The following is a 23,506-nucleotide window of genomic DNA, read 5'->3' as shown; positions in this document are numbered from 1 at the left end:
AGACTGGAGAATAGCAAATGTTGACCCCTTGTACAAGGAGAGTAGAGACAACCCAGGTAACTATAGACCAGTGATCCTCACTTCTGTTGTGGACAAAATCTTGGAAAGGTTTATAAGAGATTCATCTGGGAAGGAATAATTTGATTATCGAGATAGTCAACATGGTTTTGTGAAGGGTTGGTCGTGCCTCACAAACCTTATTGAATTCTTTGAGAAAGTGACCAAACAGGTGGATGAGGGTAAAGCAGTTGATGTGGTGTATATGGATTTCAGTAAAGCATTTGATAAGGTTCCCCACAGTCGGCTACTACAGAAACTACGGAGGCATGGGATTCAGGGTGATTTAGCAGTTTGGATCAGAAATTGGCTAGCTGGAAGAAGACAAAGGGTGGTGGTTGATGAGAAATGTTCAGACTGGAGTCCAGTTACTAGTGGTGTACCACAAGGATCTGTTTTGGGGCCACTGCTGTTTGTCATTTTTATAAATGACCTGGAGGAGGGCGTAATGACACTAAAGTCGGTGGAGTTGTGGACAGTGCGGAAGGATGTTACAAGTTACAGAGGGACATAGATAAGCTGCAGCGCTGGGCTGAGAGGTGGCAAATGGAGTTTAATGCAGAAAAGTGTGAGATGATTCATTCATTTTGGAAGGAATAACAGGAAGACAGAGTACTGGGCTAATGGTAAGATTCTTGGCAGTGTGGATGAGCAGAGAGATCTCGGTGTCCATGTACATAGATCCCTGAAAGTTGCCACCCAGGTTGAGAGGGTTGTTAAGAAGGCGTACGGTGTGTTAGCTTTTATTGGTAGAGGGACTGAGTTTCGGAGCCACGAGGTCATGTTGCAGCTGTACAAAACTCTGGTGCGGCCACATTTGGAGTATTGCGTGCAATTCTAGTCGCCGCATTATAGGAAGGATGTGGAAGCATTGGAAAGGGTGCAGAGGAGATTTACCAGAATATTGCCTGGTATGGAGGGAAGATCTTATGAGGAAAGGCTGAGGGACTTGAGGCTGTTTTCATTAGAGAGAAGAAGGTTAAGAGGCGACTTAATTGAGGCATACAAGATGATCAGAGGATTGGATAGGGTGGACTTCCGGTGGCGCCCTCGAGGAAGCGCTCCCGCCCGCGATTGTCAAACTGACCTGTTAAACGGACTTTTGCCGGACCTGGTGACCTGGTTAGGTTGAGGAGATGATAGGGAAGATGCTTCCCCCCCCCCCCCCCCCCCCCCCCCCACCCCCACCCCGGGTATGAGCAGCTGGGCCAGAAGTGGTCGAGTGGAGCGGCAGGGCTCGAAGCGGGAGCAGCGGGAACCCCAGGCCAGGCGGCGAAACAAGGCGGACGGCAGGGACCAGGGAGCGGAGGCTCACTGGCCATGGGAGCAGCAGATGGAGTTTTTTAAGAACTGCTTCGCCGAATTGAAGAGGGACACATTGGACCCGATGAGGGCGGTAATGGGCTGAATGGTCGATGCGCAGGCGGTCCAGGAGAAGGCGCTCAGAGAGGTCGAGGGGAAGCTCTCCAGCCAGGCAGACACGGTGGCAGAGCTGGAGCACAAGGTGGAAGAGCTGAACGCCCGCAAGAGGAGGATGCAAGAGCAGCTTGAAGAGCTGGGGAACAGAGCCAGGAGGCAGAATTTGAGGATCGTTGGCCTCCCCGAGGGCAGCGAGGGGTCGGATGTGGGTGCATACGTGAAAGGTATGCTCGAGGCACTGATGGGGCCAGAGGCCTTCCCCCGACCCCTGGAGTTGGATGGGGCGCATAGAACCCCCGCAAGGAAGCCCAGGACAGGCGACCGACCGAGGGCCTTGGTGGTCCGCTTTCACCGGCTTGCTGACAGGGAGCGTGTGCTGCGATGGGCCAAGGCGGAGAGGAGCAGCAGATGGGAGAATTGCGAGGTGCGCATTTACCAGGACTTGGGAATGGAGCTGGCCAAGAGGCGTGCAGGATTCATCAAGATGAAGGCAGCCCTCTACAAAAAGGTGGTGAGGTTTGGAATGCTGTATCCTACGAAGCTTTGGGTTACGTTTGAGGAACTCCACTACTATTTTTATTATTTTTTAAAAATGTTTTTATTCTCCATTTTCACAATTTCCTTCAAAATTTACACCCCACCAACAGGCAACAAACAGTAACAAATACAAAGTCAATACCCTTAAAATCAACAATGATCCCACCCTCCACCATCCCACCCAACTGTCAATATATGCCTCAAATAAAACAAACCCTCCCACGGTGGGAAAAAAACAGCGAAAAAGAAAAAGGAGTCCAGAATCGCCCATGGCCACCATTAACCGATAGAGGTCCCCCCCCCCCCCCCCATGACAACACTCAATGCCATCCAACCTCCAAAAGAGTACCGTAAATGACACCCAAGAGTTGTAAACCCCCCCCCCCTCCCCCAACCTTGGTTCCTTCCCCCCAACATTCCACCCCGGCTAGACCACTCGGACCCTGTTCTGTCAGGCTCCGATGGCCGCAGCCCCTCCCCCCCCACCTCACTCCCGTTCACTGGCCGGCTTAAACCGGCCAGCATGGAGGCCCCCGCCCGGGTCCCCTTACTCCACTACTATTTTGAGACACCGGAGCAGGTTTGGACTTTTATCAAAGAAAATGAGCTGGACTTGAACTTAGGGGCTCTGGGCTCTCAGAGCTTTTGTGTGGCGGCGGTTTGTTAGAATATCCTGTACTGTAATGTTATATCCAAGATTGTTTTCAGCCGGGACAGGGAGTGGGGCCTGGAGGGCGCACTGCGTGGGGTGTTAGTGGGAGATTGCATCGAGGGGGTGGGGTAGAGAGAGGGGCCCTGCAAAGGGGGTCCCGCGCTTGGTACCTTTTGGCGGGAGATCGGGGCCTCGGAGAGGGGGATGAGCTCGGGGCTGGTCAGGGGACATGGAAGGGCACGGGGAGATACGATCAGGTTAATGGGTCCTTGATGTGTGAGGGGAGGGCCCCGGGTGCTCGGGTAGGAGACAGACAGGTGCCAAGGGCAGGGGTCAGCGTAGCTAGCGTAGGTCAGGGGGCACCAGGGAGAGTAGGAGGAGGGGCAGGCTAGGCCAGGCGTGGGGCTGGCCTGGCAGGTCAGGCCTCGAGGGGTGGGGGTGGTTGGGGGGGGGGGGGCAGATGGGAAGGGGAGCAGAGGAGACTTAAGGGGTAAAGTCAAGGGATCCCCTGAGGGAGAGAGTCGCTGCGGACTCTCAGGGAGCGGCGCAGGAAACCGATAGCAGCAGCACCTAAGTGGGGGGGGGGGGGGGGGTTAGAGCCACGTTAGTTTAGTTGAACACGTGGGGCATGGCAAACAGAGCTGATAGGGGAAATGTTTTGTTAACATGTTTATTCTTTCCCACGGTTTGTTTTCACTATGTTAAGGCCCTTTGCATAGGCCCTGTGACCTCTCTGGAAATGTTACAAATTTGTTTTAAAATAAAAAAAATTTTAAAACAAGGATTGGATAGGGTGGACAGTGAGAGCCTTTTTCCTCGGATGGTGATGTCTAGCACGAGAGGACATAGCTTTAAATTGAGGGGAGATAGATATAAGACAGATGTCAGAGGTAGGTTCTTTACTCAGAGAGTAGTAAGGGCGTGGAATGCCCTGCCTGCAACAGTAGCGGACTCGCCAACTCTAAGGGCATTCAAATGGTCATTGGATAGACATATGGACGATAAGGGAATAGTGTAGATGGGCTTTAGAGTGGTTTCACAGGTCGGCGCAACATCGAGGGCCGAAGGGCCTGTACTGCGCTGTAATGTTCTATGTTCTATGAGGTCATTAAAGGCACCTCATAAAAGCAAGTTATTTTGTTCCCAATTCTTTTGTCGCTGTACGCTCAAAATCCAGAACCGCATTTAAGCGTAAACCGTTTTTAAAAAAATTATTCCTTTCTTAAAGTTACAAAGCAGAGTGGACAGAGAAAACCCTTAATCCATCGCATTGCTTGCTCCAAAAAAACAATTCAAATGCAAATTCAATTCATGGTCCTCACAAGACAGACATACAAAATCCAAGCTGACAAGAAGTGGCATGGTGGCACGCTACCACAGTGGTTCGCACTGCTGCTTCACAGCAGCAGGCATTCTGGTTCCATTCCGGCCTTGGGTGACTGTGTTGCACGGCAGTTTGCACGTTCTCCCCATTTCCGGATGGGTTTCCTCCGGGTGCTCCGGTTTCCTCCCACAGTCCAAAGTTGAGTGAATTGGCCATGCTCAAAAAAGAAATTGCCCCTTAGTGTCCAAAGATGTGCAGGTTAGGTGCGGTTGCGGGGATAGGGTGGGGGAGTGGGCCTTGGTGGCGTGCTCTTTCAGAGGGTTGGTGCAGACTCCATGGACCGAACGGAGTCTGCAGGGAATTTATGGGCGGTATTCTCCACCCCCTGCCGCCGGGTGGGAGAATCGCCGGGGCGCCGTGCGAATCGGGCCACGCCGCCCCAACATCCGCACGCGATTCTCCCCCCCCCCCCTCGAAACCAGTGCCGCGAGAATCGCGCTGAGCCGCTCGGAGAATCGCCGCAAACGGCGAGCAGCGATTCTCCGGCCCGGATGGGCCGAGTGGCCGCGCGTAAGCGGCCTAGTCCCGCCGGCTGCCTCACCTGGTCGCTGCTGGCGGGTACTCGTCGCAAAGGCTTGGGGGGCGGCCTGTGCGGTGGGGGACAGGGGGGGGGGTGCTCTGTTCCCAGCAGGGCCTCCGGAGTGGCCTGGTACGCGATCGGGTCCAACCGATCGGCGGGCCAGCCTCTCTGTAGGCAGGCCTCCTTTCTTCTGCCGGCGAGCCTGGATCCATCCGCCATGTTTGTGCGGGGCGGCCTGGGGGGGGCGGGGGGGGCACCGCACATGTGCAAGTTGGTGCCGGCCCAACTGCGCATGCGCGGGACTCAAGGCACCGCGTCTTTTACGCAGCGCCGGGTCTCTGACGCCGTGCTGAGGCCCCTCCCCTGTAAATCGCACAACGCCGCTGGTAGCTCCACGGAGGGGGGAGAATAGGGGTCTGGGAACAGGCACCAGAGTAAAACACTCCGGTTTTTACTCTGGCGTCGGCACTTAGACTCCCGTTGGGAGAATCCCGCCCTATATTTTTGTGACATTGCACTTCATCTGGGCTTGATCTGACCCTTAATCTTAACCAAAAGACCAAGAAACCTCTTCACGGAGTGGCAGCAGGCAGCTTACCACAGGGACATACATCTCAGCCAAACCTGATCCAGTTTGTACTACTGCACTTTCAGACCAGGGTGATTGGATAATGAAATGAAAATCGCTTATTGTCACAAGTAGGCTTCAAATGAAGTTAATGTGAAAAGTCCCTAGTCGCCACATTCCGGCACCTGTTCGGGGAGGCTGTTACGGGAATTGAACCGTGCTGCTGGCCTGCCTTGGTCTGCTTTCAAAGCCAGCGATTTAGCCCGGTGCTAAATGGCTGGAACAGGAGTTTTGGTTGATTTACCGTTCCTCGATTCACAGGCACTGAGGATAAAGTGTCGCTGCCATCATCCTTGCTGAGCTCCATGAATTCAGCATGGCTCAGGATATATATGGTAATCTGTATAGAACCTTAGTTGGGCCACACTTGGAGTATAGTGTTCAATTCTGGTCGCCACACTACCAGAAGGATGTGGAGGCTTTAGAGAGGGTGTAGAAGAGATTTACCAGGATGTTGCTTGGTATGGAGGGCATTAGCTATGAGGAGCAGTTGAATAAACTCGGTTTGTTCTCACTGGAACGACGGAGGTTGAGGGGTGACCTGATAGAGGTCTACAAAATTATGAGGGGCATAGACAGAGTGGGTAGTCAGAGGCTTTTCCCCAGCGTAGAGGGGTCAATTACGAGGGGACATAGGTTTAAGGTGCGAGGGGCAAGGTTTAGAGGAGATGTACGAGGCAAATTTTTTTTTTTTTATAAACACAGAGGGTAGTGGGTGCCTGGAACTCGCTGCCGGAGGAGGTGGTGGAAGCAGGGACGATAGTGACGTTTAAGGGGCATCTTGCCAAATATATGAATAGGATGGGAATAGAGGGATACGGACCCAGGAAGTGTAGAAGATTGTAGTTTAGTTGGGCAGCTTGATCGGCATGGCTTGGAGGGCCGAAGGGCCTGTTCCTGTGCTTTACCTTTCTTTGTTCTTTGTTCATCTATGAGTTCTTAACATTTCTTCAGCACCGCATACAACTGACTCAATCGGAATGTCATTGGCGCTACAAATAATACACAATAGGATGCAGTTTTGCCATGAGATTGTAACCAACAAAAAAGATTTTCATGCACCAACAGTTTTCCTACCTAATTTATTAAAAAAATGGAAAGTGGAGTTTGCTTTGCAAAGTGGAAACATCAGTACACCAGGTGTAGATAGCTTCCTGGTTTACAAACCACAGAAACCTTGTTTTAGCTGTGTATCTATGACAAATGGAATATAGCTAACTGCCAGTGTTAAAGAAAAGGTTTAAAAACATTTTTCAAGTGAATTGGGAAGAAATAAGATGCCAGGTTGACCAAGAGAGCAGCTGGTGTGAACCAAAATTGTAACATATCAAGTTCGGGAGTCCGGGCTGAAATAAAGAATTGCCAGTCAGACTTATCACCATTTATTTTGCCTTGAAATCTTCAATTCTTGGCGATTTCCTGAATGGGTGTGTTAACATGTACTAGCATAAAGAAGCCCTCCACCAGATATGGCACCCTTTCAAACTTTTTTCTAAAATTTAGAGTACCCGATTATTTTTTTCCAATTAAGGGGCAATTTAGCGTGGCCAATTCACCTAACCTGCACATCTTTGGGTTTTGGGGCTGAAACCCACGCAGAAACGGGCCGAATGTGCAAACTCCACACGGACAGTGACCTGGGGCCGGGATCGAACCTGGGTCCCCAGCGCCGTAGCCAGCAGTGCTAACCACTGCGCCACCCAAATTTTTTCAAACATGTTGAATTTATTGCATTTTCTACTGCTAGTCTGTCTTTTATGCTGTCTTGAGACAGTTATATAAAAAGGCTCTGTCAAAATATAACATCTTCTTATCAATTTCTAATAGGAGTCACTGGCTACAATCAAGAGTGGAAGTGCTGGCTGATTTCTTCCCATATCCAGACCAGAGATGCACAAGGCTAACTGCAAGTTCCAAGCCACTGCCCCAGATGATGTCAGCTAATTAAGGAGGGACTGAAGATCAAACCTGGAACATTTTGATCTAAATGGCTCAATATAACACCAGGGAGTGTATTTACCAATTAAGTCTGTGGGGCAGCTGATAAAAATGCAGATTTTAAAACTGGAGATTGAAAAATACTCCCACATTCATGCTGTGTTGTACACATGGAAACTGTTAAAATGTTACTTGGTTGAATTGTCAATCTTCCACCCATTGAGAAGGTACCACTATCTAGAATTGTGTATGCTCCAGCAGTCACTTGTCACAGAAAAATGGCAGGGTTATCAACCACATCAGCAATCACCCAGTCCATATAGGATGTTATTCAGGAATCCTTAATACAATTTGTTCTTTGATAAATATGAAAGAAAACATAAATGCTCAATTTTGCACTTGTGTTGGTTTTGAAAAGGGTTAAAGCAGAGAACTAAACCCACGAGCTGGGAGCAAATGCACACAGACACTCAGCATCATAGTTAATCGAATGATTCCTGTACTTAAGGTGCATTTTCTCTCTGAAATGCCTTCCATTGAATGTTAATATCTAAAAAATCTAACACAGCACCAAGTCTGAAATAACAAAAAGGACACTGTTCATTAGAGGTTGTCGGGTGAACATTGAACTTCATAAGACAGTTATGTTTTAAAACGTTCCCTTGAACTTCAGGTGAAACAGAATGTTCTGAAAAGGGGAAGGCAAAGTCATGACAAAGATCCGAGTTCAGAGACATGCCCATGTGATCCAGTTACCATGGGGAGAGAAGCTCAAACAGGAACTCACTGAGGTTGGAATGGCAGCTTTAACATCATTTTGCAGCTCACACAGACAACTGCTGTTGAGATGCAGATACAAAGGTGCGACTGCTGTGGGAGCAGGGTAAATAGTTTCAATGTTAACAACAAAATAGGATGCTTGAGAGAGTCTAGTTTCTGTTAAAAAGAGAACAGAAACAATGGGGACTTAGATATATGGAATGGAGAGTCACCAAGGTGTGCCTTGCTGGCGGTAATCAGAATTGGAAAACTCAAACAGAGTGGAACAATTGCTGATGAACAATGGGACTTTCGACCTGGTGTTGCATCACGTGGGAGGAAGTGAACCTGCTGGAGCTGGGAGTGACTGTGGGATGGTTTCTGCAATGCTGCATATCTGCCAGCCAGAGAGAGGCATTGCATAAAAGGGTTTTGTACAACATTCTCCTCTGGCAAAAGTTTGTGAGAAAGTACTTTTCCTCTAGTTTGTTGTACTGGTTGCCTGTTAAGTAATGTTTGATCGACATTGATTTCAGTTTGGTTTGTCTTGAGTCTCACAAATATACTTTGGTATCTGCTTAGTGCATATTAAGAATTTAAACCCCGTGTCTGAGTGGGTTTCACCCCCACAACCCAAAGGTGTGCAGGGTAGGTGGATTGGCCACACTAAATTGCCCCTTAATTGGAAAAAATAATTGGGTACTGTCAATTTTGTGCAGGAATTACAGACCACAAATCTCAAAAATTGCCAAGTCTTACAGAAATGTCACCAAATACTCCCATCTACTTATTCGCTTTCACAAGCAGTTTTAATAGGAATATAAAGCTGGAGTAAATCATATATCAAACTCGTGTGCGCTTCAAAGCCAAAGACTCATTGCTATCACTGTTTCATATCCAAATGAAGTGGGCATTGATGCATTGTTTTATCTACAAATGTAAATCTGTAAGTTCAGAATTATCACCTCCACCTATCTGCACCATTTATTTTCAGACAACAAGGAATGCCAGAGTGGTGCTGCAGTCCAGCTGACATGCATACCCGACAAACACTGTTAAGGCCAGGTTCTGTAAATTCAGCCACACTCAGTTCTGACCTCAGCAGCATCCACACCTAGATGCACTGGAGTCATTCCAGACACTAATGTAAATGGAGTACAGAAAGATATTTTTCAGTTTTGGCAATGCATACTGCCCCTCCCCTAAGTAACTGCTATAACATGAAAATAAATTCCAATCCCAAATTGATCCCAGAGAGGAATGGCAACAAGCCACAGGCAGCATTTCTCACGTGATCTTTTTAACTTTGACCTATATTTTACTTGAAAATGCAGCAAATTAAAGGACCTAGATAATCTGGAAATGTATTTTTAATTCAGAGTGTTTTGATATCTGACTTGGACAATAGTAGCGCTCCTGTACATCTCCCAAGTAGCCATTCAAAATTCAAGTCCAGACAGCAAGCCTATGCAGGGCATTGCAGCAGAGTTCAATCTTCTTTTCACTTGATCACTGCCTACATCTTTCTTCCAGCAGGCGTCACTGAATAGCAATTACACAACAATCCAACAATTTATAATTTTATAGCGCCTTTAACATAATAGAAAGCCCCCAATTCACAGGATCATTTTCAAACAAAATATGACAGCCATTTCGGGAGGTATTAGATCAGGTGACAAAAGCTTGGCCAAAGAACTAGGTTTTAAAGAGCACCTTAAAGCAAGAAAATGAGGTGGTGAGATGGGGAGGTACAGCGAGATTATTCCAGAGCTAAAGGCCTGGAAATTCGAAGACACATCACCAATGTTGGAGCGATTGAAATCTGGGGTGCTCAAGAGGCCAAAATTAGATGAGGGCAAAGAACACGGAGAGTTTTGGGGGTGGAGGAGATTCCAGAGATAGGGTGGTGTGGAGCCATGGAGGAATTTGAAAACAAGGATGAGAATTTTAAAATTGAAAGGTTACTCAAGCAGGCGTCAATGTAGGCCATTAAGGACCAGAGCAAACAGTGAATGGGAGCTGGTGCAAGTAATGATACAGGAAACAAGAGTTTGGGATGACCTCAAGTTTATGGAGAGCAGAACGTGGGAAGCCAGCTCAGAGCGAGTTGGAATAGTGAAGGCTAAAATGTAGCCAAGGCATGGGTGAGGGCTTCAGCAGATAAGCTTAGGCAGGGGCAGATCTGGGCACAGTTACAGAGGTGGGAATAATCTGTAGGCTGCCTTGGTGATGGCACTGATATGTGGTCAGAAGCTCAGCTCAGGGTCAAATGTGACACTAAGGTTGCCTCTGGAACTTGCAGGAAGAGGAACAGAATTGGTAGCTAGGGAACACAAATTTGTAGCAAGGATCAAGGACAATTGCTTTGGTGTTCACAATAATCTAGATAAGCAATAACAACTCCAAAACTATTTTGATTATTCTATAATCCTTATACTTTGTTGTTATTGCTTCTCTCTGCAGCATTTTAATATTTCTGCAGTACTAAACTCAGCAATGATAGTATTTTGTGATGGTGTAACCCTTTAAAGCTTACCATGCTTGACACAAACACTTTTGCAAGAAAATTTTAGTTTCAACAGTAAAGTTTAATCAAACATGGCTTCAAAAATCAATTTTACTCCACCCGCACCCATGTATTAAGTATTAAGTTTGAGACACAATATTTAGTATCTCAATTAATTCTCCACAAATTAAGATGCCTGAAGTTCATTACTTTTACTTATAGCATCAAATTCATTGTAAAGTGTAGATAATGAGATTTTTCTTCAGTATGTCCAAGAGTTTTTTTTGTCCTAATCGTGTGATTTAAAAATAAATAACAGTTTCATGGACTCTTCTGTACGCCCAGAAGGTGCCCATATCCTGGATGAAGATATTGAGAAGATGAAGCCCCAGGCATTCTCCCAAGGGAATATCTGAAGGTTGCACTATTGTTGGTGATGCATTGTATCGGCTTCCATGTTCATTAGGGACTATATTTCTTGTTAACCTTTTCTCTTTTTTAAGTTTTGTCTAAGGTTTGGCAGTGTCTTGAGCTTGAAAGAAAACCAGAAAAATATGGTGCTGGCTTACAGTCTGCCAACAAGTAAATGAAGGATAATCAATAACAAGGCTGAGACGTGAATATTGTCCACTGGGGTTTTCCGAAACCAGAGCAGAAATGGATATCACTGGGTCAGAGATCTACAACTGCAGCTGCCTCAAGCATACATTGTTTAAACATAAAAAACACATGGAACATATCTGGTGCTTCATGAGTGGCTTGCACAGTGAGCATTCTTTAATATTCACTCTAATTAGTAGAAATTCTGAATCTTAAAATAAAAAGGAGGCATAAGATTTTGAAAAGGACAGTCCTGTTTCTATACACGCGAAATACAAAGCAACACATCAAAAATAGTAAAGCGAGGGCAGCACGGTGGTGCAGTGGGTTAGCACTGATCCCTGACGGCGCCGAGGTCCCAGGTTCGATCCCAGCTCTGGGTCACTGTCCATGTGGAGTTTGCACATTCTCCCTGTGTCTGCGTGGGTTTCACCCCCACAACCCAAAGATGTGCAGGCGAGGTGGATTGGCCACACTAAATTACCCCGTAATTGGAAAGAAATGAATTGGGTAGTCTAAATTTTGAAAACAAATTTTTAAAAATATATTTTAAAAATAATAAAGCGAGATTGGGGGGGGGGGGGGGGAATTCTCCGGTCCGCCTGCTGCATTTTCCTGCACGGGCCGCACCCGCTGGCAGCAGGATCCTCCATTCCGGCATCCAGCCAATGGGATTCCCAATTGGGGCCACACCGCAATGTTGGGAAACCCGCGGGTGTGGGTGCGCTGCTGGCAGGGCAGAGGATCCCGCCGACGATGAATCCCACAGACGGAGAATTCCGCTGAGTGAATTCCTGTTATGTTAATAGCTTTACTTTCAGTATGGGATTGGAATGGGGCTGGTGCTGTTACAGCAAACATATGATAAAAATTGGTAAACATGGTGAGTTGATTAAAAAGGGTTCAGTTGGATTTTGGAAAATTATTATGTGCAAGTCTTTGTTGTGCAGTTTCATGAGAATAGAATGCTCGAGGGAAATTTTTAAATATGTTAATTACATTTATCTTGCTTTCATCTGGAAGATTACTGAAATTACTGAAGTTGTTCCCATAATCTTTATCCATTTCTCCTGCAAGTGCCTGTCTGAATCTCTATCAGGTTTGCACCCTTGCCAAAGCACAGTGGTACAGTGGTTAGCACTGCAACCTCACGGTGCCGAGTCCCCAGGTTCGATCCCGGCTCTGTCCGTGTGGAGTTTGCACATTGTCCCTGTGTCTGCGTGGGTTTAGCCCCCACAATCCAAAGATGTGCAGAGTAGGTGGATAGGCCACGCTAAATTGCTCCTTAATTGGGTAAAATGAATTGGGTACTCGTTTGCACCCTTGCCAAAGGACAGAAATGGTCTTAATCAAAGTCACACATGACATTCTTTGTGACTACGTTGCAGTATCCTTCCTCGCCCTCTCTGTAACTTTTCATATCGTCCAAAGTACCTTTTGTGTCCAACATCTTTACTCTGCTGTCTCATGTCCATGCGATTGTCTCACTTATCTGTTCGATACCTCTCCCCAGCCCCAGTCACAGGCTGAACCTGAATATTTACAAAGAAAATAGGAGCAGGAGGAGGCCATTTGGCCCTTCAAGCCTGCCCCATTCATTATCATGGCTGATCATCTAACTCAGGAGCCTTTTTCCACTTTCCCTCACATATCCTTTGATTCCTTTCACCCCATGAGCTCTAACTAACCTACTTCTTGAAACCATACAATGATTTGGCCTCGACTACTTCCTGTGGTAGTGAATTCCACAGCCTTGTCACTCTCTGGGTGAAGGAACTTCTCCTCACCTCAGTCCTAAATAGCCTATCCTGTATCCCTGGTTCCGGACTCCCACAATCTCAGCGTCCAATTACAACCCCAAAGTAGTTACAATGGGGCTGGTTTAGCACAGGGCTAAATCGCTGGCTTTTAAAGCAGACCAAGGCAGGCCAGCAGCACGGTTCAATTCCCGTACCAGCCTCCCCGAACAGGCACCGGAATGTGGCGACTAGGGGCTTTTCACAGTAACTTAATTTGAACCTTACTTGTGACAATAAGCGATTTTCATTTTCAACTCTATGTCCTATCCACCATAAAAAGTGCCTATTTAATTGGTGTAACATCCCACAGGTTCACACTGCCTCAGCCCATCTTTCGCTGAAAAGTTTATCCATGATTTTGTCACCTCCAGAATCAGCTATTCTGATGCTCCCCTAGCCGACGTCCCGTTCTCCAATCATTATAAACTTTAGCTCATTTAAATCTCTGCTGCGCCCTTATCCTATCCTGCACCAAATTCTGATTACCTATTAATCCTTTTTGTGATGGCCTGCAAAGACTCTCAGTTTAACAATGCCTCAAATTCATTATGAGCCTCAAACTTAAAATCCTTCATATGGCCTTACTCTGAATCATCCACCAACATTACATCCCCACCCAAACTCTCCACTGCTCTTGCCTCGTGTGGATGCCCCGCTCGCCCCACTATTAGTAGGTAAGTCTTCAGCCACTTATGCTCCATACTCTGTAATTAATTCCTTAAATCCCTCCGCCTTTCCACCATACAGAGCCTACCTCCCTGGCAAAGTCTGTTGTCTCATATTTCCTCCTTTGTCCAGCTTTTGATTTCACCTCCAGCTCTTTCAGGCATTAAGTCACTAAGGGCAATTTATCATGGCCAATCCACCTAACCTGCACACGTCTTTGGACTGTGGGAGGAAACCCACGCAGACACGGGGAGAACGTGCAGACAGTAACCCAGCGGGGAATCGAACCTGGGACCCTGGCGCTGTGAAGCCACAGTGCTATCCACTTGTGCTACCGTGCTGCCCAAGATAGAATTGGAAGTGGAAACTTCGTAAAATGGTTAACAAATTGAAAGTTTTTCATTTCATTTTGAGGTATAGACAAGTAAAGTTGTTCAATAACAGCAGTGAACGCTGTGCGGAAAGTAGACTTTGAATATCAACACTGTTTATTTGAAAATTCACTGTATGAAACCAAAACCAAAACCACTGGTAAAACACTTTAGCCCATCCCCATAGGGTAAGTCTTCTATTTGCTGTGTACATATTGAATACTGGCCACTTAGGCCAGCTGCTTACCTTGTACCAACAAGCAATTGACAAATCAATAACAACTAGTACTTATGCCAAGAGCCTTAATGCTGTGTGTGATGCATTATTCCCTAATTTCAAAACATTCCAAAAGGACCAACCTTCAGCAAAGAATCTGGCAGCCGTTCATTGACTCAAACCTACTTAAACCCTTTTTTAACCAAGTCACCATGTTTACCAATTTTTAAAGTATGTTTACTTTTCCAGCACCAGCCCTATTCCAATCCTATGCAGAGTAAAACAAAGGCTGCGGGCGACACTTCAAAGGGTGGGCTGAAATTTACTCTTGTCCCTGATCTGATTTGTTAAAACTAGACTACCCTCTGGCTCATACTCAAACCCGCTCTTCGGAAAAATCTGTTTAAAGGAAAAGTATCCACCTTGGAAAATATACAAAGGCAAGAACTCCATGCTATACTCGCCAAATAGTTTCAAAATATAGTTCAAACCTCATTCCCTTTTTCCTGGCTCAAGAAGCGAAAGGAAACATCATTCCCGCACTAGTTAAAAAAAAGTGAAGGGGGGGGGGGGGTGTAGAAAAGAGGTTGGTGGTGCTGCTAATTTACCAACCATCTATACATGCATGCTAAAATCTATCACAACAGTCATTAAATGATTTACGTTCAATTAACATTGAGAAACAAAAATAGATATTTTTAAAACAAAACAAAAAATCATTTTGTTGTGTGACCTTCAAGCATTGAAAATATCTTCAGCAATTAAGGGTTAACAGTAATTTCCACTACAACCCACCCTGTCTGAATAGGAAACATGCACTGCATTGTCCGAATAAAGTTCTATCTGAATTATAAATGTACCAACAACAGTGATAAATTCTCTCTTGCTTGGATCTCTCGGTACAGTTCAAAGCCATTAAAAACTGTAAATACTTTTCTCTCTCAACATTATTCAAACCTGTCAGTCCGAACAATCAGTCAAATCCAATTCATCACAGAGCATGCGGTAATCCTTTTGGAATGCAGAAAATTACTTCCAGATGTGGATCCCAGGAATATTTAAAAACTGTTTGCCCCCTCTTCTTAAAAAAAACAATAAATTACCCAAATATATCAAAGTCAAGCTTTTCTTTTTCTTACGAAAATCGCTCAGAACTAGATGAGCATCTGCAAAGTTGTCTGCTGAACTGAAGTGAACTGATGTTTATGTTGGAGAGAGCTAGCACTCAGCAATCTGACCTTAATAGAAAATACTGTCAACATTCCGGTTAGCATGCTGGATTCATACTCTGTCACTTCTTCAGGAAAAAAAAGTAAGCACATTCTTATCAGATGTGGGAAAGGGAGAGAAATACTAAAGCTGGAATCCTGACAGACTTAAAATGCAAGACCTGGCCTACAGTACATTTTGAACAAAAGCCTCATGTCCTGTTTTTACAGCAAATCTCAAAGGCATTAGGATTTATAGCAACAGCCAGCTTGTAGATTTTTGGAAGGGAGCTCAAACATGTATCATGACGCAAATAACCTAGGCAAAGTAAAGCATTTTGGTATCAGAACATTACTAAAAGTATCTGAAACCTAATTCCAAAAATACAGTATAAAGTATGCCATTTGCTCCTCAAATGGTCAAACCCAGAACCCAAAAAACTACCACAAGAAATTGGTTCGAGTTACAACAGTATAGCTACAAATATGTTTAGGATCATGGTCCTGTGCTCAGAATGCATTGCACAAAGATGTGCATGACACCAGTATAGCGCATCGGAGTAATCCCCCAAATTTGCAACTGGCCTGAATTATGAAATCTAATCCAAGTGCAACGGGAACAGGAGTAGAAGTGCTTGGAATTTGGGAAATAGGGGCCAGTGTAACTATGTGGCATCGTTCCAACAATTAGCTGTTGACCTACTGACGTCTATCCTCATTGAATTAAGGCTTGTAAGCTGGGTTTCGTTGGGCTGGGTTGACTCCAAAATTATGCAACAGGTGATGGGAGATGGGAAGAATCTGCCCCGCTGTGACAGACCCAGCAATCCGGACAACTCCACAGTATTCCAGGGCAATATCAATAATTTACTCACTGGAGGGACCTGGAGTGATAGATCTGTCACTGTGGTGTGGGATTCTTCCGTCTCATAGGAATTAGGAGCAGAAGTCAGCCCTTCGAGCCTGCTCTGCCATTCAATCAGATCATGGCTGATCTCTTCCTGGTCTCAAATCCACCTCCATTCCTGTTCTCCTTATCCCTTCAACCTGTTTTTTAAAAATCAGAAATATATCTATCTCCTTTTGAAGCCATTTAATGATTCAGACTCCACCGCACTTTGCGGCAGCGTTCCACAAATTCACCACCCTCTGCGGGAAGTAGTTCCTTCTCATCTCAGTTTTAAAGCTACCACCTCTCAACCCATATCTGTGACCTCTCGTTCTAGATTGCCCCACAAGGAGGAACACATTTGGTCCATGTTTACTTTATCAATCCCTCGTAGTATTTTATACACCTTGATCAGATCCTCTCCCAGTTCTTGGTAACCCAGCAGGTCCGGGCCCTAACATATAGGCTGCCACTGGATTATCGGTTCTGGTAAACTGCGCATTTGTCTGTCACTGCTCTTTAAAGAAGAAATTCACACTTTATATCAGGCAAATGGAAAAAGTGTACTTAGCTTGGTTTGGAGATTCTGACCAATGGTGATGGATGTGCACATGTAACAAACACCTGGTTGTATATTATCAATAATCAGTCACTCTGTGAAAGCTACTCTTGACAGCTTTAAAGTTCAGAAATGTTTGCTAATAGGGGAGGCAGTGGCGTAGTGGTATTGCTGCTGGTCAATAATCCAGATACCCAGGGTAATGCTCTGGGGACCTGGATTCAAATCCCACAAAGGCAGATGGTGGAATTTGAATTCAATAAAATAAAACCTGTAACTAAAAGTCTAATGGCGACTATGAAACCATTGTCAGTTGTCGTAAAAACCCACCGGGAACACTAATGACCAGGAAGTCTGTCATCCTTACCTGGTATGGTGACTCCAGACCCACAGCAATGTGGTTGAATCTTGAATAATAATCTTTATTGTCACAAGTAGGCTTACATTAACACTGCAATGAAGTTACTGTGAAAATCCCCTAGTCGCCACACTCCGGCGCCTGTTTGGGTGCACAGAGGGAGAATTCAGAAATTTACCTAACAGCACGTCTTTCGGGACTTGACGGTGGAAACCGGAGCACCCGGAAAAAACCCACGCAGACACGGGGAGAACATGCAGACTCGGCACAGACAGTGACCCAAACAGGAATCGAACCTGGGACCCTGGCGCTGTGAAGCAACAGTGCTAACCACTGTGCTACCGTGCCATCCCAAAGAAGGCTAAGAGGGTTTATGCTAAGAGGGTTCCAGTGCTTACCAAACCTTTCCCTGATGTAACGGCATTTAATGCCCCAGACTTATTGTGAAGCCAGGGTAATTGTGGGGGGTGGGGAATATGGGGCTGGTTTAGCACAGTGGGATAAATAGCTGGCTTGTAATGCAGAACAAGGCAGCAGCGCAGGTTCAATTCCCGTACCGGCCTCCCCGAACAGGTGCTGGAATGTGGCGACGAGGGGCTTTTCACAGTAACGTCTGAAGCCTACTTGTGACAATAAGCGATTATTATTGTTATCTGGTTGACAACGGGCAGGTGAGGTGTTGCGTGTTGTGGGGTTGGGAGCTTGGTTTTAAAATTGTTGGGTCTGCCCTGAAATTAGTGGTGAACCACCTTATGCGGGCTGCGGTTGTAGCAGCAATCGGGCATCAGAGAGGGACTATTAAGCCACACCCACTGACAGAGAAAAAAAGACAAACATTTAAAGAGGCCTCGCGGCTGGCAAAACTCAGCCCGAACTCCACAGCCACCATTGCTGCCTCAGAACCCCCGGCCCCAAAATCGCATCCTGTGACCCACAGTTTGAGAACTTCTGGTTCTAATAATGACACCAGACGAGAACTGGCCAATCTTATCTTGCAGTGCAAAGAACAAGAGAGTACTAAGCATTTAGAAGTCCACTACCTTAGAAAAAACAAATTCATGCACATGAACAATGTGGAAGTGACTTGCTGAATGATTAACTAATAAAGTGGCTTCCCCCAAAATAATTTGGGCGGAAAATAGGGTATCATAAGGTAACCCCTTATTTTTGCTGGATAATTAATTGCGTGGTAACAGTCTAAGGAAGGAAGCCCTGGAAAACAACTGCAATTCCAACTGATGTGTTGTCAATAATCAAAAGCTCTCAATAAGAGAAAATATACTTTCAAAACAACCTCCACGCCCTGCTTGCAACACAACTAAAGGGAATTACAACTGCTTTGAAATTGGACTTGAAGAGTTAAAGACTTCCAACAGGCAAGTACTGCAAATCCAGCAACCACCCCAGCTTTTGCCAGCTTTGCTGAGCCCGACTGCCGCCTCCCTGGCATTGTAGTTTATTCACATTTTACATGAAAAATACTGGAGTTGGGACCACGTCTGTGAAACTGTGACATCAACCATCAGTGCAGTTACTCCCTCAAGAAACAGATTAAAAGGGTCCATTTGTAAACTGTCTCATTTATAGCAATCACATAAACCTTCTGTTAAGCATATATCATAACTCAATAAAATACACTAGCGAGTAAGTGAAATCTCATCTTTTCATTTATCAAACTTTTCTCTCACCCCTACAATATATTTTTTTACTTTGGAAATTGAACACACACACACATTGGTTACTTAGGAATTTAAAAACCAGAAGCAGGAGATTAGATTGTCATTAGATCCACAGTACTACAACTCTTTCCTCTCCCTCCCTCTATCCCCCTTTATTTTCTTTCCTTTGTTTTTGGCACAGCGGCTGGAAAAATATCAGCAAACTCAGCCTACTGACAGACTGGGGCCAAGAGCCAGGCTTCAGACAGAGCTCCCATTCCCACAGGCGAAAAGACTGATCGAAAACAGAACACAGTCTAGGCACTACAAGACCTGAACCCGGGCCAATCAGTAAACATGCAGCCTAGAAAACACATTATCCGCACCTAATCTCTCAGTAACTTTCTTCCCTCTTTCAGTCGCCAAAACGTTCACAAGAATAAAACTGTAAAAGCACCTCCCCTGTCAAATGTGCCCAAGCGTACACGCAACCGTGAAGTTTGCACCAACCTTGTCTCTGGGATCCTAGTAAGAGCCACGCACTGGTGTCAAATCCATTTGAACAGAGAGTAGAATGGTGAAAAAGGAGGGGAAGGCAGGTTAACTGTGCAAACTTTGGAAACAGGAAAAACAAAGCTGTAATATGAGAACTCTGCCGATGTCATAGCCCAGCAAGCCAGTTGAAACCCTGCGACTGCAGCCTCCCGAGCACATCACTCACTGCACCCACCTGTCGAGCAGTGCATCGGATTTGTGAGCTTCTGTGATTTCCTGTCTGTCCGCCTGGCAGCACAGGCTGTGTACGGGCAGAAGGATTACAGGGAATGACACAGGCAGTTACAGTACAACAGCAACATTGTCAAACACAAGAATTACTGCTCAGCGTTTTTGAAAATACAGTTCAGCTCTCCCTAGTCTCTTGGAAAATTTAACCAGTGAGTAGTTGAACTGCACAGAACATAAAGGTCCCAGGTACAGTTCTGGGTCTGTGCCAAGGTGGCGCACCTCAGCAATGGCGGTGGCCAGCAGTGGGGCTATCAAGCGGCTCTGTGCATTTGAGTAGCGAAGGGAAATTCAGTCAAGGTTCCTGCTCTTGGTCGCTGCCCAAGAGTTCCTGCTGGATTTACATAGATGTGCATGGAGCTGCGGGCAGGCCACGTTTAGGTCTGATGCCCCCCACCCCCCAATTTCCCAACCATCAAAGTGGAACTCAGGAACATCAACTCTCGCACCACATACAGAACTGGCATCTTTGTAACTCAATCTCAAAACAAGGCGTCAATGATTTCTGGAGATGAGAGCAAGGGAAATCAATTGGCAAAGGAAAACAAATGTTCAGCAAAAACAGCTTTTCAATTTGGCTCACTCAAGATTCGAGCAATAATTTTGAACTGCTGCTCAACACTACGCTTGAGCTGAGGAGTGGGTGGGATCTTCCAACTGGAACACACGCTAGGTGGGGATTGGGACATCATTGCTCTGTTCATTTCATGCCCTTAAGATCAGCCTTTGTTTCGCAGTCCAATGGAAATTGGACTATGAAACATTGTGTATTGTGTTCAGTTTTGGTCTCCTTACTTGAGAAAGGACGTACTGGCACTGGAGGGTGTGCAGAGGAGATTCACTAGGTTAATCCCAGAGCTGAAGGGGTTGGATTACAACGAGAGGTTGAGTAGACTGGGACTGTACTCGGAATTTAGAAGGATGAGAGGGGATCTTATAGAAACATATAAAATTATGAAGGGAATAGATAGGATAGATGCGGGCAGGTTGTTTCCACTGGCGGGTGAAAGCAGAACTAGGGGGCATAGCCTCAAAATAAGGGCAAGTAGATTTAGGACTAAGTTTAGGAGGAACTTCTTCAGCTGAAGGGTTGTGAATCTATGGAATTCCTTGCCCAGTGAAGCAGTAGAGGCTCCTTCATTAAATGTTTTTAAGATAAAGATAGATAGGTTTTTGAAGAATAAAGGGATTAAGGGTTATGGTGTTCGGGCCGGAAAGTGGAGCTGAGTCCACAAAAGATCAGCCATGATCTCATTGAACGGCGGAGCAGGCTCGAGGGGCCAGATGGCCTACTCCTGCTCCTAGTTCTTATGTTCTTAAACCACACTTGCAATTAATTACTTTTCGCAATTAGCGGGGCTCAATTTCACAAGGAATTTCAGCGCTCCTTCAGCGTTCCAGCACGACAACCTGCATTGCCCTTCAGTGCGGCTCAATGAAAGAAGTATCGGTGAGTATCAGTGAATTTTACCTGGACTGTTTCTGCTCCCAGGTCTCTTACACCTTCATCTTTTCTTCAGAACAGGAAGCAAATACTCTAAGTCAAAGAAAGCTAAATAGAATTCTTCCTGAACATGACAGGAAACAATGGAAATAATTTTTCATAGAATTTACAGTGCAGAAGGAGGCCATTTGGCCCATCGAGTCTGCACCAGCTCTTGGAAAGAGCACCCTACCCAAGGTCCACACCTCCACCCTATTCCCATAACCCAGTAACCCCACCCAATACTAAAGGCAATTTTGGACACTAAGGGCAATTTATCATGGCCAATCCACCTAACCTGTACATCTTTGGACTGTGGGAGGAAACCGGAGCACCCGGAGGAAACCCACGCACACATGGGGAGGATGTGCAGACTCCACACAGACAGTGACCTAAGCCGGAATCGAACCTGGGACCCTGGAGCTGTGAAGCAATTGTGCTATCCACAATGCTACCGTGCTGCCCCACAGGGGAAATACTCCGCAGGTGAAACTACATGCACGGTCATTGAGCTGAGACATGAACTATTTCTGTCTTCACAGCTACAGCCCTACCTGCTGAGCATTTCCTGAAATTTGTTTTTGTTTCAAATGCCCACCACCAGGAGCCTTTTACTTTTGTGGGAGGATAGTGTAGTATCACTGTAAAATTTAAGCTGCCCCAAAATTGAGTTAATTCACTGAAACATAGAATGATGCAGCACAGAATGAAAGAGCTAACCAATTAGCTCCACTCACCTGCTGCTTGCCCTACACATTTCCCCTTTTCTGCTACATATCTCATTCCCTTGTGAAAGTTACCACTGGATCTGCTTTCTCTATGTTTGTTCCGAATAACAAGTCACTGATTCGAGAAACAAATCTAATTTCTCCCTTGGATTTTCCACCAATTCCTAGAAATCTGTGCTCTCTGCTTACTGACCCTCTTCCAGAGGAACCAGGTTTCGACATATTTGCTCTATCAAAGGCTGTCACAATTAAAAAAAAAAAAAAATTTAGAGTGCCCAATTATTTTTTTCCAATTTAGGGGCGTGGCCTATCCACCTAATCCGCACATCTTTGGGTGCGGGGGTGAGATCCACGCAGACACGGGAAGAATGTGGAAACTCCACATGGACAGTGACATGGGGCCGGGATCGAACCCAGGTCCTCACCGCTGTGAGGCAGCAGTGCTAACCACCGTGCCACCTTGGCTCTCACAAATAAATCATCATCAAATCCGAAATGTTGGGCGGGATTTTCCCGCAACTGGCCGGATGGCCCGACGCCGGCGTCAAGAGCGGCGCGAACCACCCCGCCATCGGGCCAACCAGAAGGTGCGGAATTCTCCGCACTTCTGGGGGCTAGGCCGGCGCCGGGGGGGGGTTGGCGCCGCACCAACCGGCGGCGGAGGGCCAGCGCAAGTTGGCACATGCGCAGACCGGCCGGCGTGTTCCTGCGCATGCGCAGGGAGGTTCACGCCACACCGTCCCGCCGGGACCCCCCGCCCCGCCGGGTAGGGGAGAATCCCGCCCAATATGTCTAGAATCCAGTCAGATCAAATCATTGTTTTTCTCTCTCTCTACTTATTTAAGGTAAATCCAGACTGACACACTACACGGGCGTGAATTCTCCGACCCCCCGCTGGGTAGGAGAATCCCCGGAGGGGGGGGGGCCGCATGAATCCCACTCCGATGTCGGTTGCCGTATTCTCCGCCGCCGATTTTCGGATAGGGACGGGATTTGTGCCACGCAGGTCGGGGACCGTTGGCAGCGGCACTCCCGGCAATTCACCGGGCCCGATGGGCCGAGCGGCCGGCGTATCCTGGAAAGTCCCACCGGCGTGAAATGGACATGGTCCATCACGGCGGGACCTGGCTTGTAGGCCGGCTAGGTGAGTCCTCGGGAGGGTGCGGGGGGGATTCAGGGGGCCTCCACGGTGGCCTGGCCTGCGATCGGGGCCCGCCGATCTGCGGGCGGGCCTCTGCCATGGGGGCACTCTTTCCTTCCGCGCCGGCCTCTGACGGGCTCCGCCAGTTGGCGCATGCTGGCGTCATCCCCGAGCATGCGCAGAGGGCTTCGTTTCCGCACCGGGAATGGCGGACCGGGACAGCCTCCGGTGCGGTAGGATAGAGTGCCTCCATGGCACAGGCCCGCCCACGGATCAGTGGGCCCCGATCACAGACCAGGCCACCGTGGGGGCACCTCCGGGGGCCAGATCCCCCCCCCGCCCCCCCCTTAGAACCCCGGAGCCCGCTCGCGCCGCCAGGTCCCGCCGGTAAGGGACCTACTCCAATTTACGCCGGCGGGACTGGCAAAAGATGGTCGGGACTTCGGCCCATTGCGGGCCGGAGAATTCGGGCGGCCCCGGCGCACATTGAGTTGCGCCGGACTCCGCCATTCTCCGAGGCGGGCGGCACGACTCACGGCGCTCCGATTTTTGGGGGGCCGGAGAATTAGGAGGACGGCGGGGGCGGGATTCACGCCGGCGATTCTCCGACCTGGCGGGGGGGTCGGAGAATCCCGCCCACTGTTTC

The 23,506-nt window shown here is 47.1% G+C and overlaps 1 protein-coding gene across 10 annotated transcripts in view; it reads right to left on the bottom strand.

Moving 5' to 3' along the window:
- The window catches only part of raraa (retinoic acid receptor, alpha a), a 756,690-nt gene that overhangs the window by 388,073 nt on the left and 345,111 nt on the right, over window positions 1–23,506 (bottom strand). The window contains exon 1 of one of the 10 annotated variants that reach the window (XM_072487381.1): window positions 19,236–19,366. The exons of 7 other annotated variants lie outside the window; for them this stretch is intronic. The gene's annotated coding sequence lies outside the window, so the exon portion shown is untranslated. Of the gene's footprint in view, window positions 1–16,136; window positions 16,155–19,235; window positions 19,367–23,506 lie in introns of those variants that run through there. 2 more of the 10 variants (XM_072487389.1, XM_072487384.1) reach the window with 2 other exon arrangements.

The sequence above is a fragment of the Scyliorhinus torazame genome, chromosome 21 (genome assembly GCF_047496885.1).
Source record: "Scyliorhinus torazame isolate Kashiwa2021f chromosome 21, sScyTor2.1, whole genome shotgun sequence".
Classification (NCBI taxonomy): Eukaryota; Metazoa; Chordata; class Chondrichthyes; order Carcharhiniformes; family Scyliorhinidae; genus Scyliorhinus; species Scyliorhinus torazame.
Note: the sequence above shows the minus strand (reverse complement) of the source record. Positions and strands in the feature narration are given on the sequence as shown.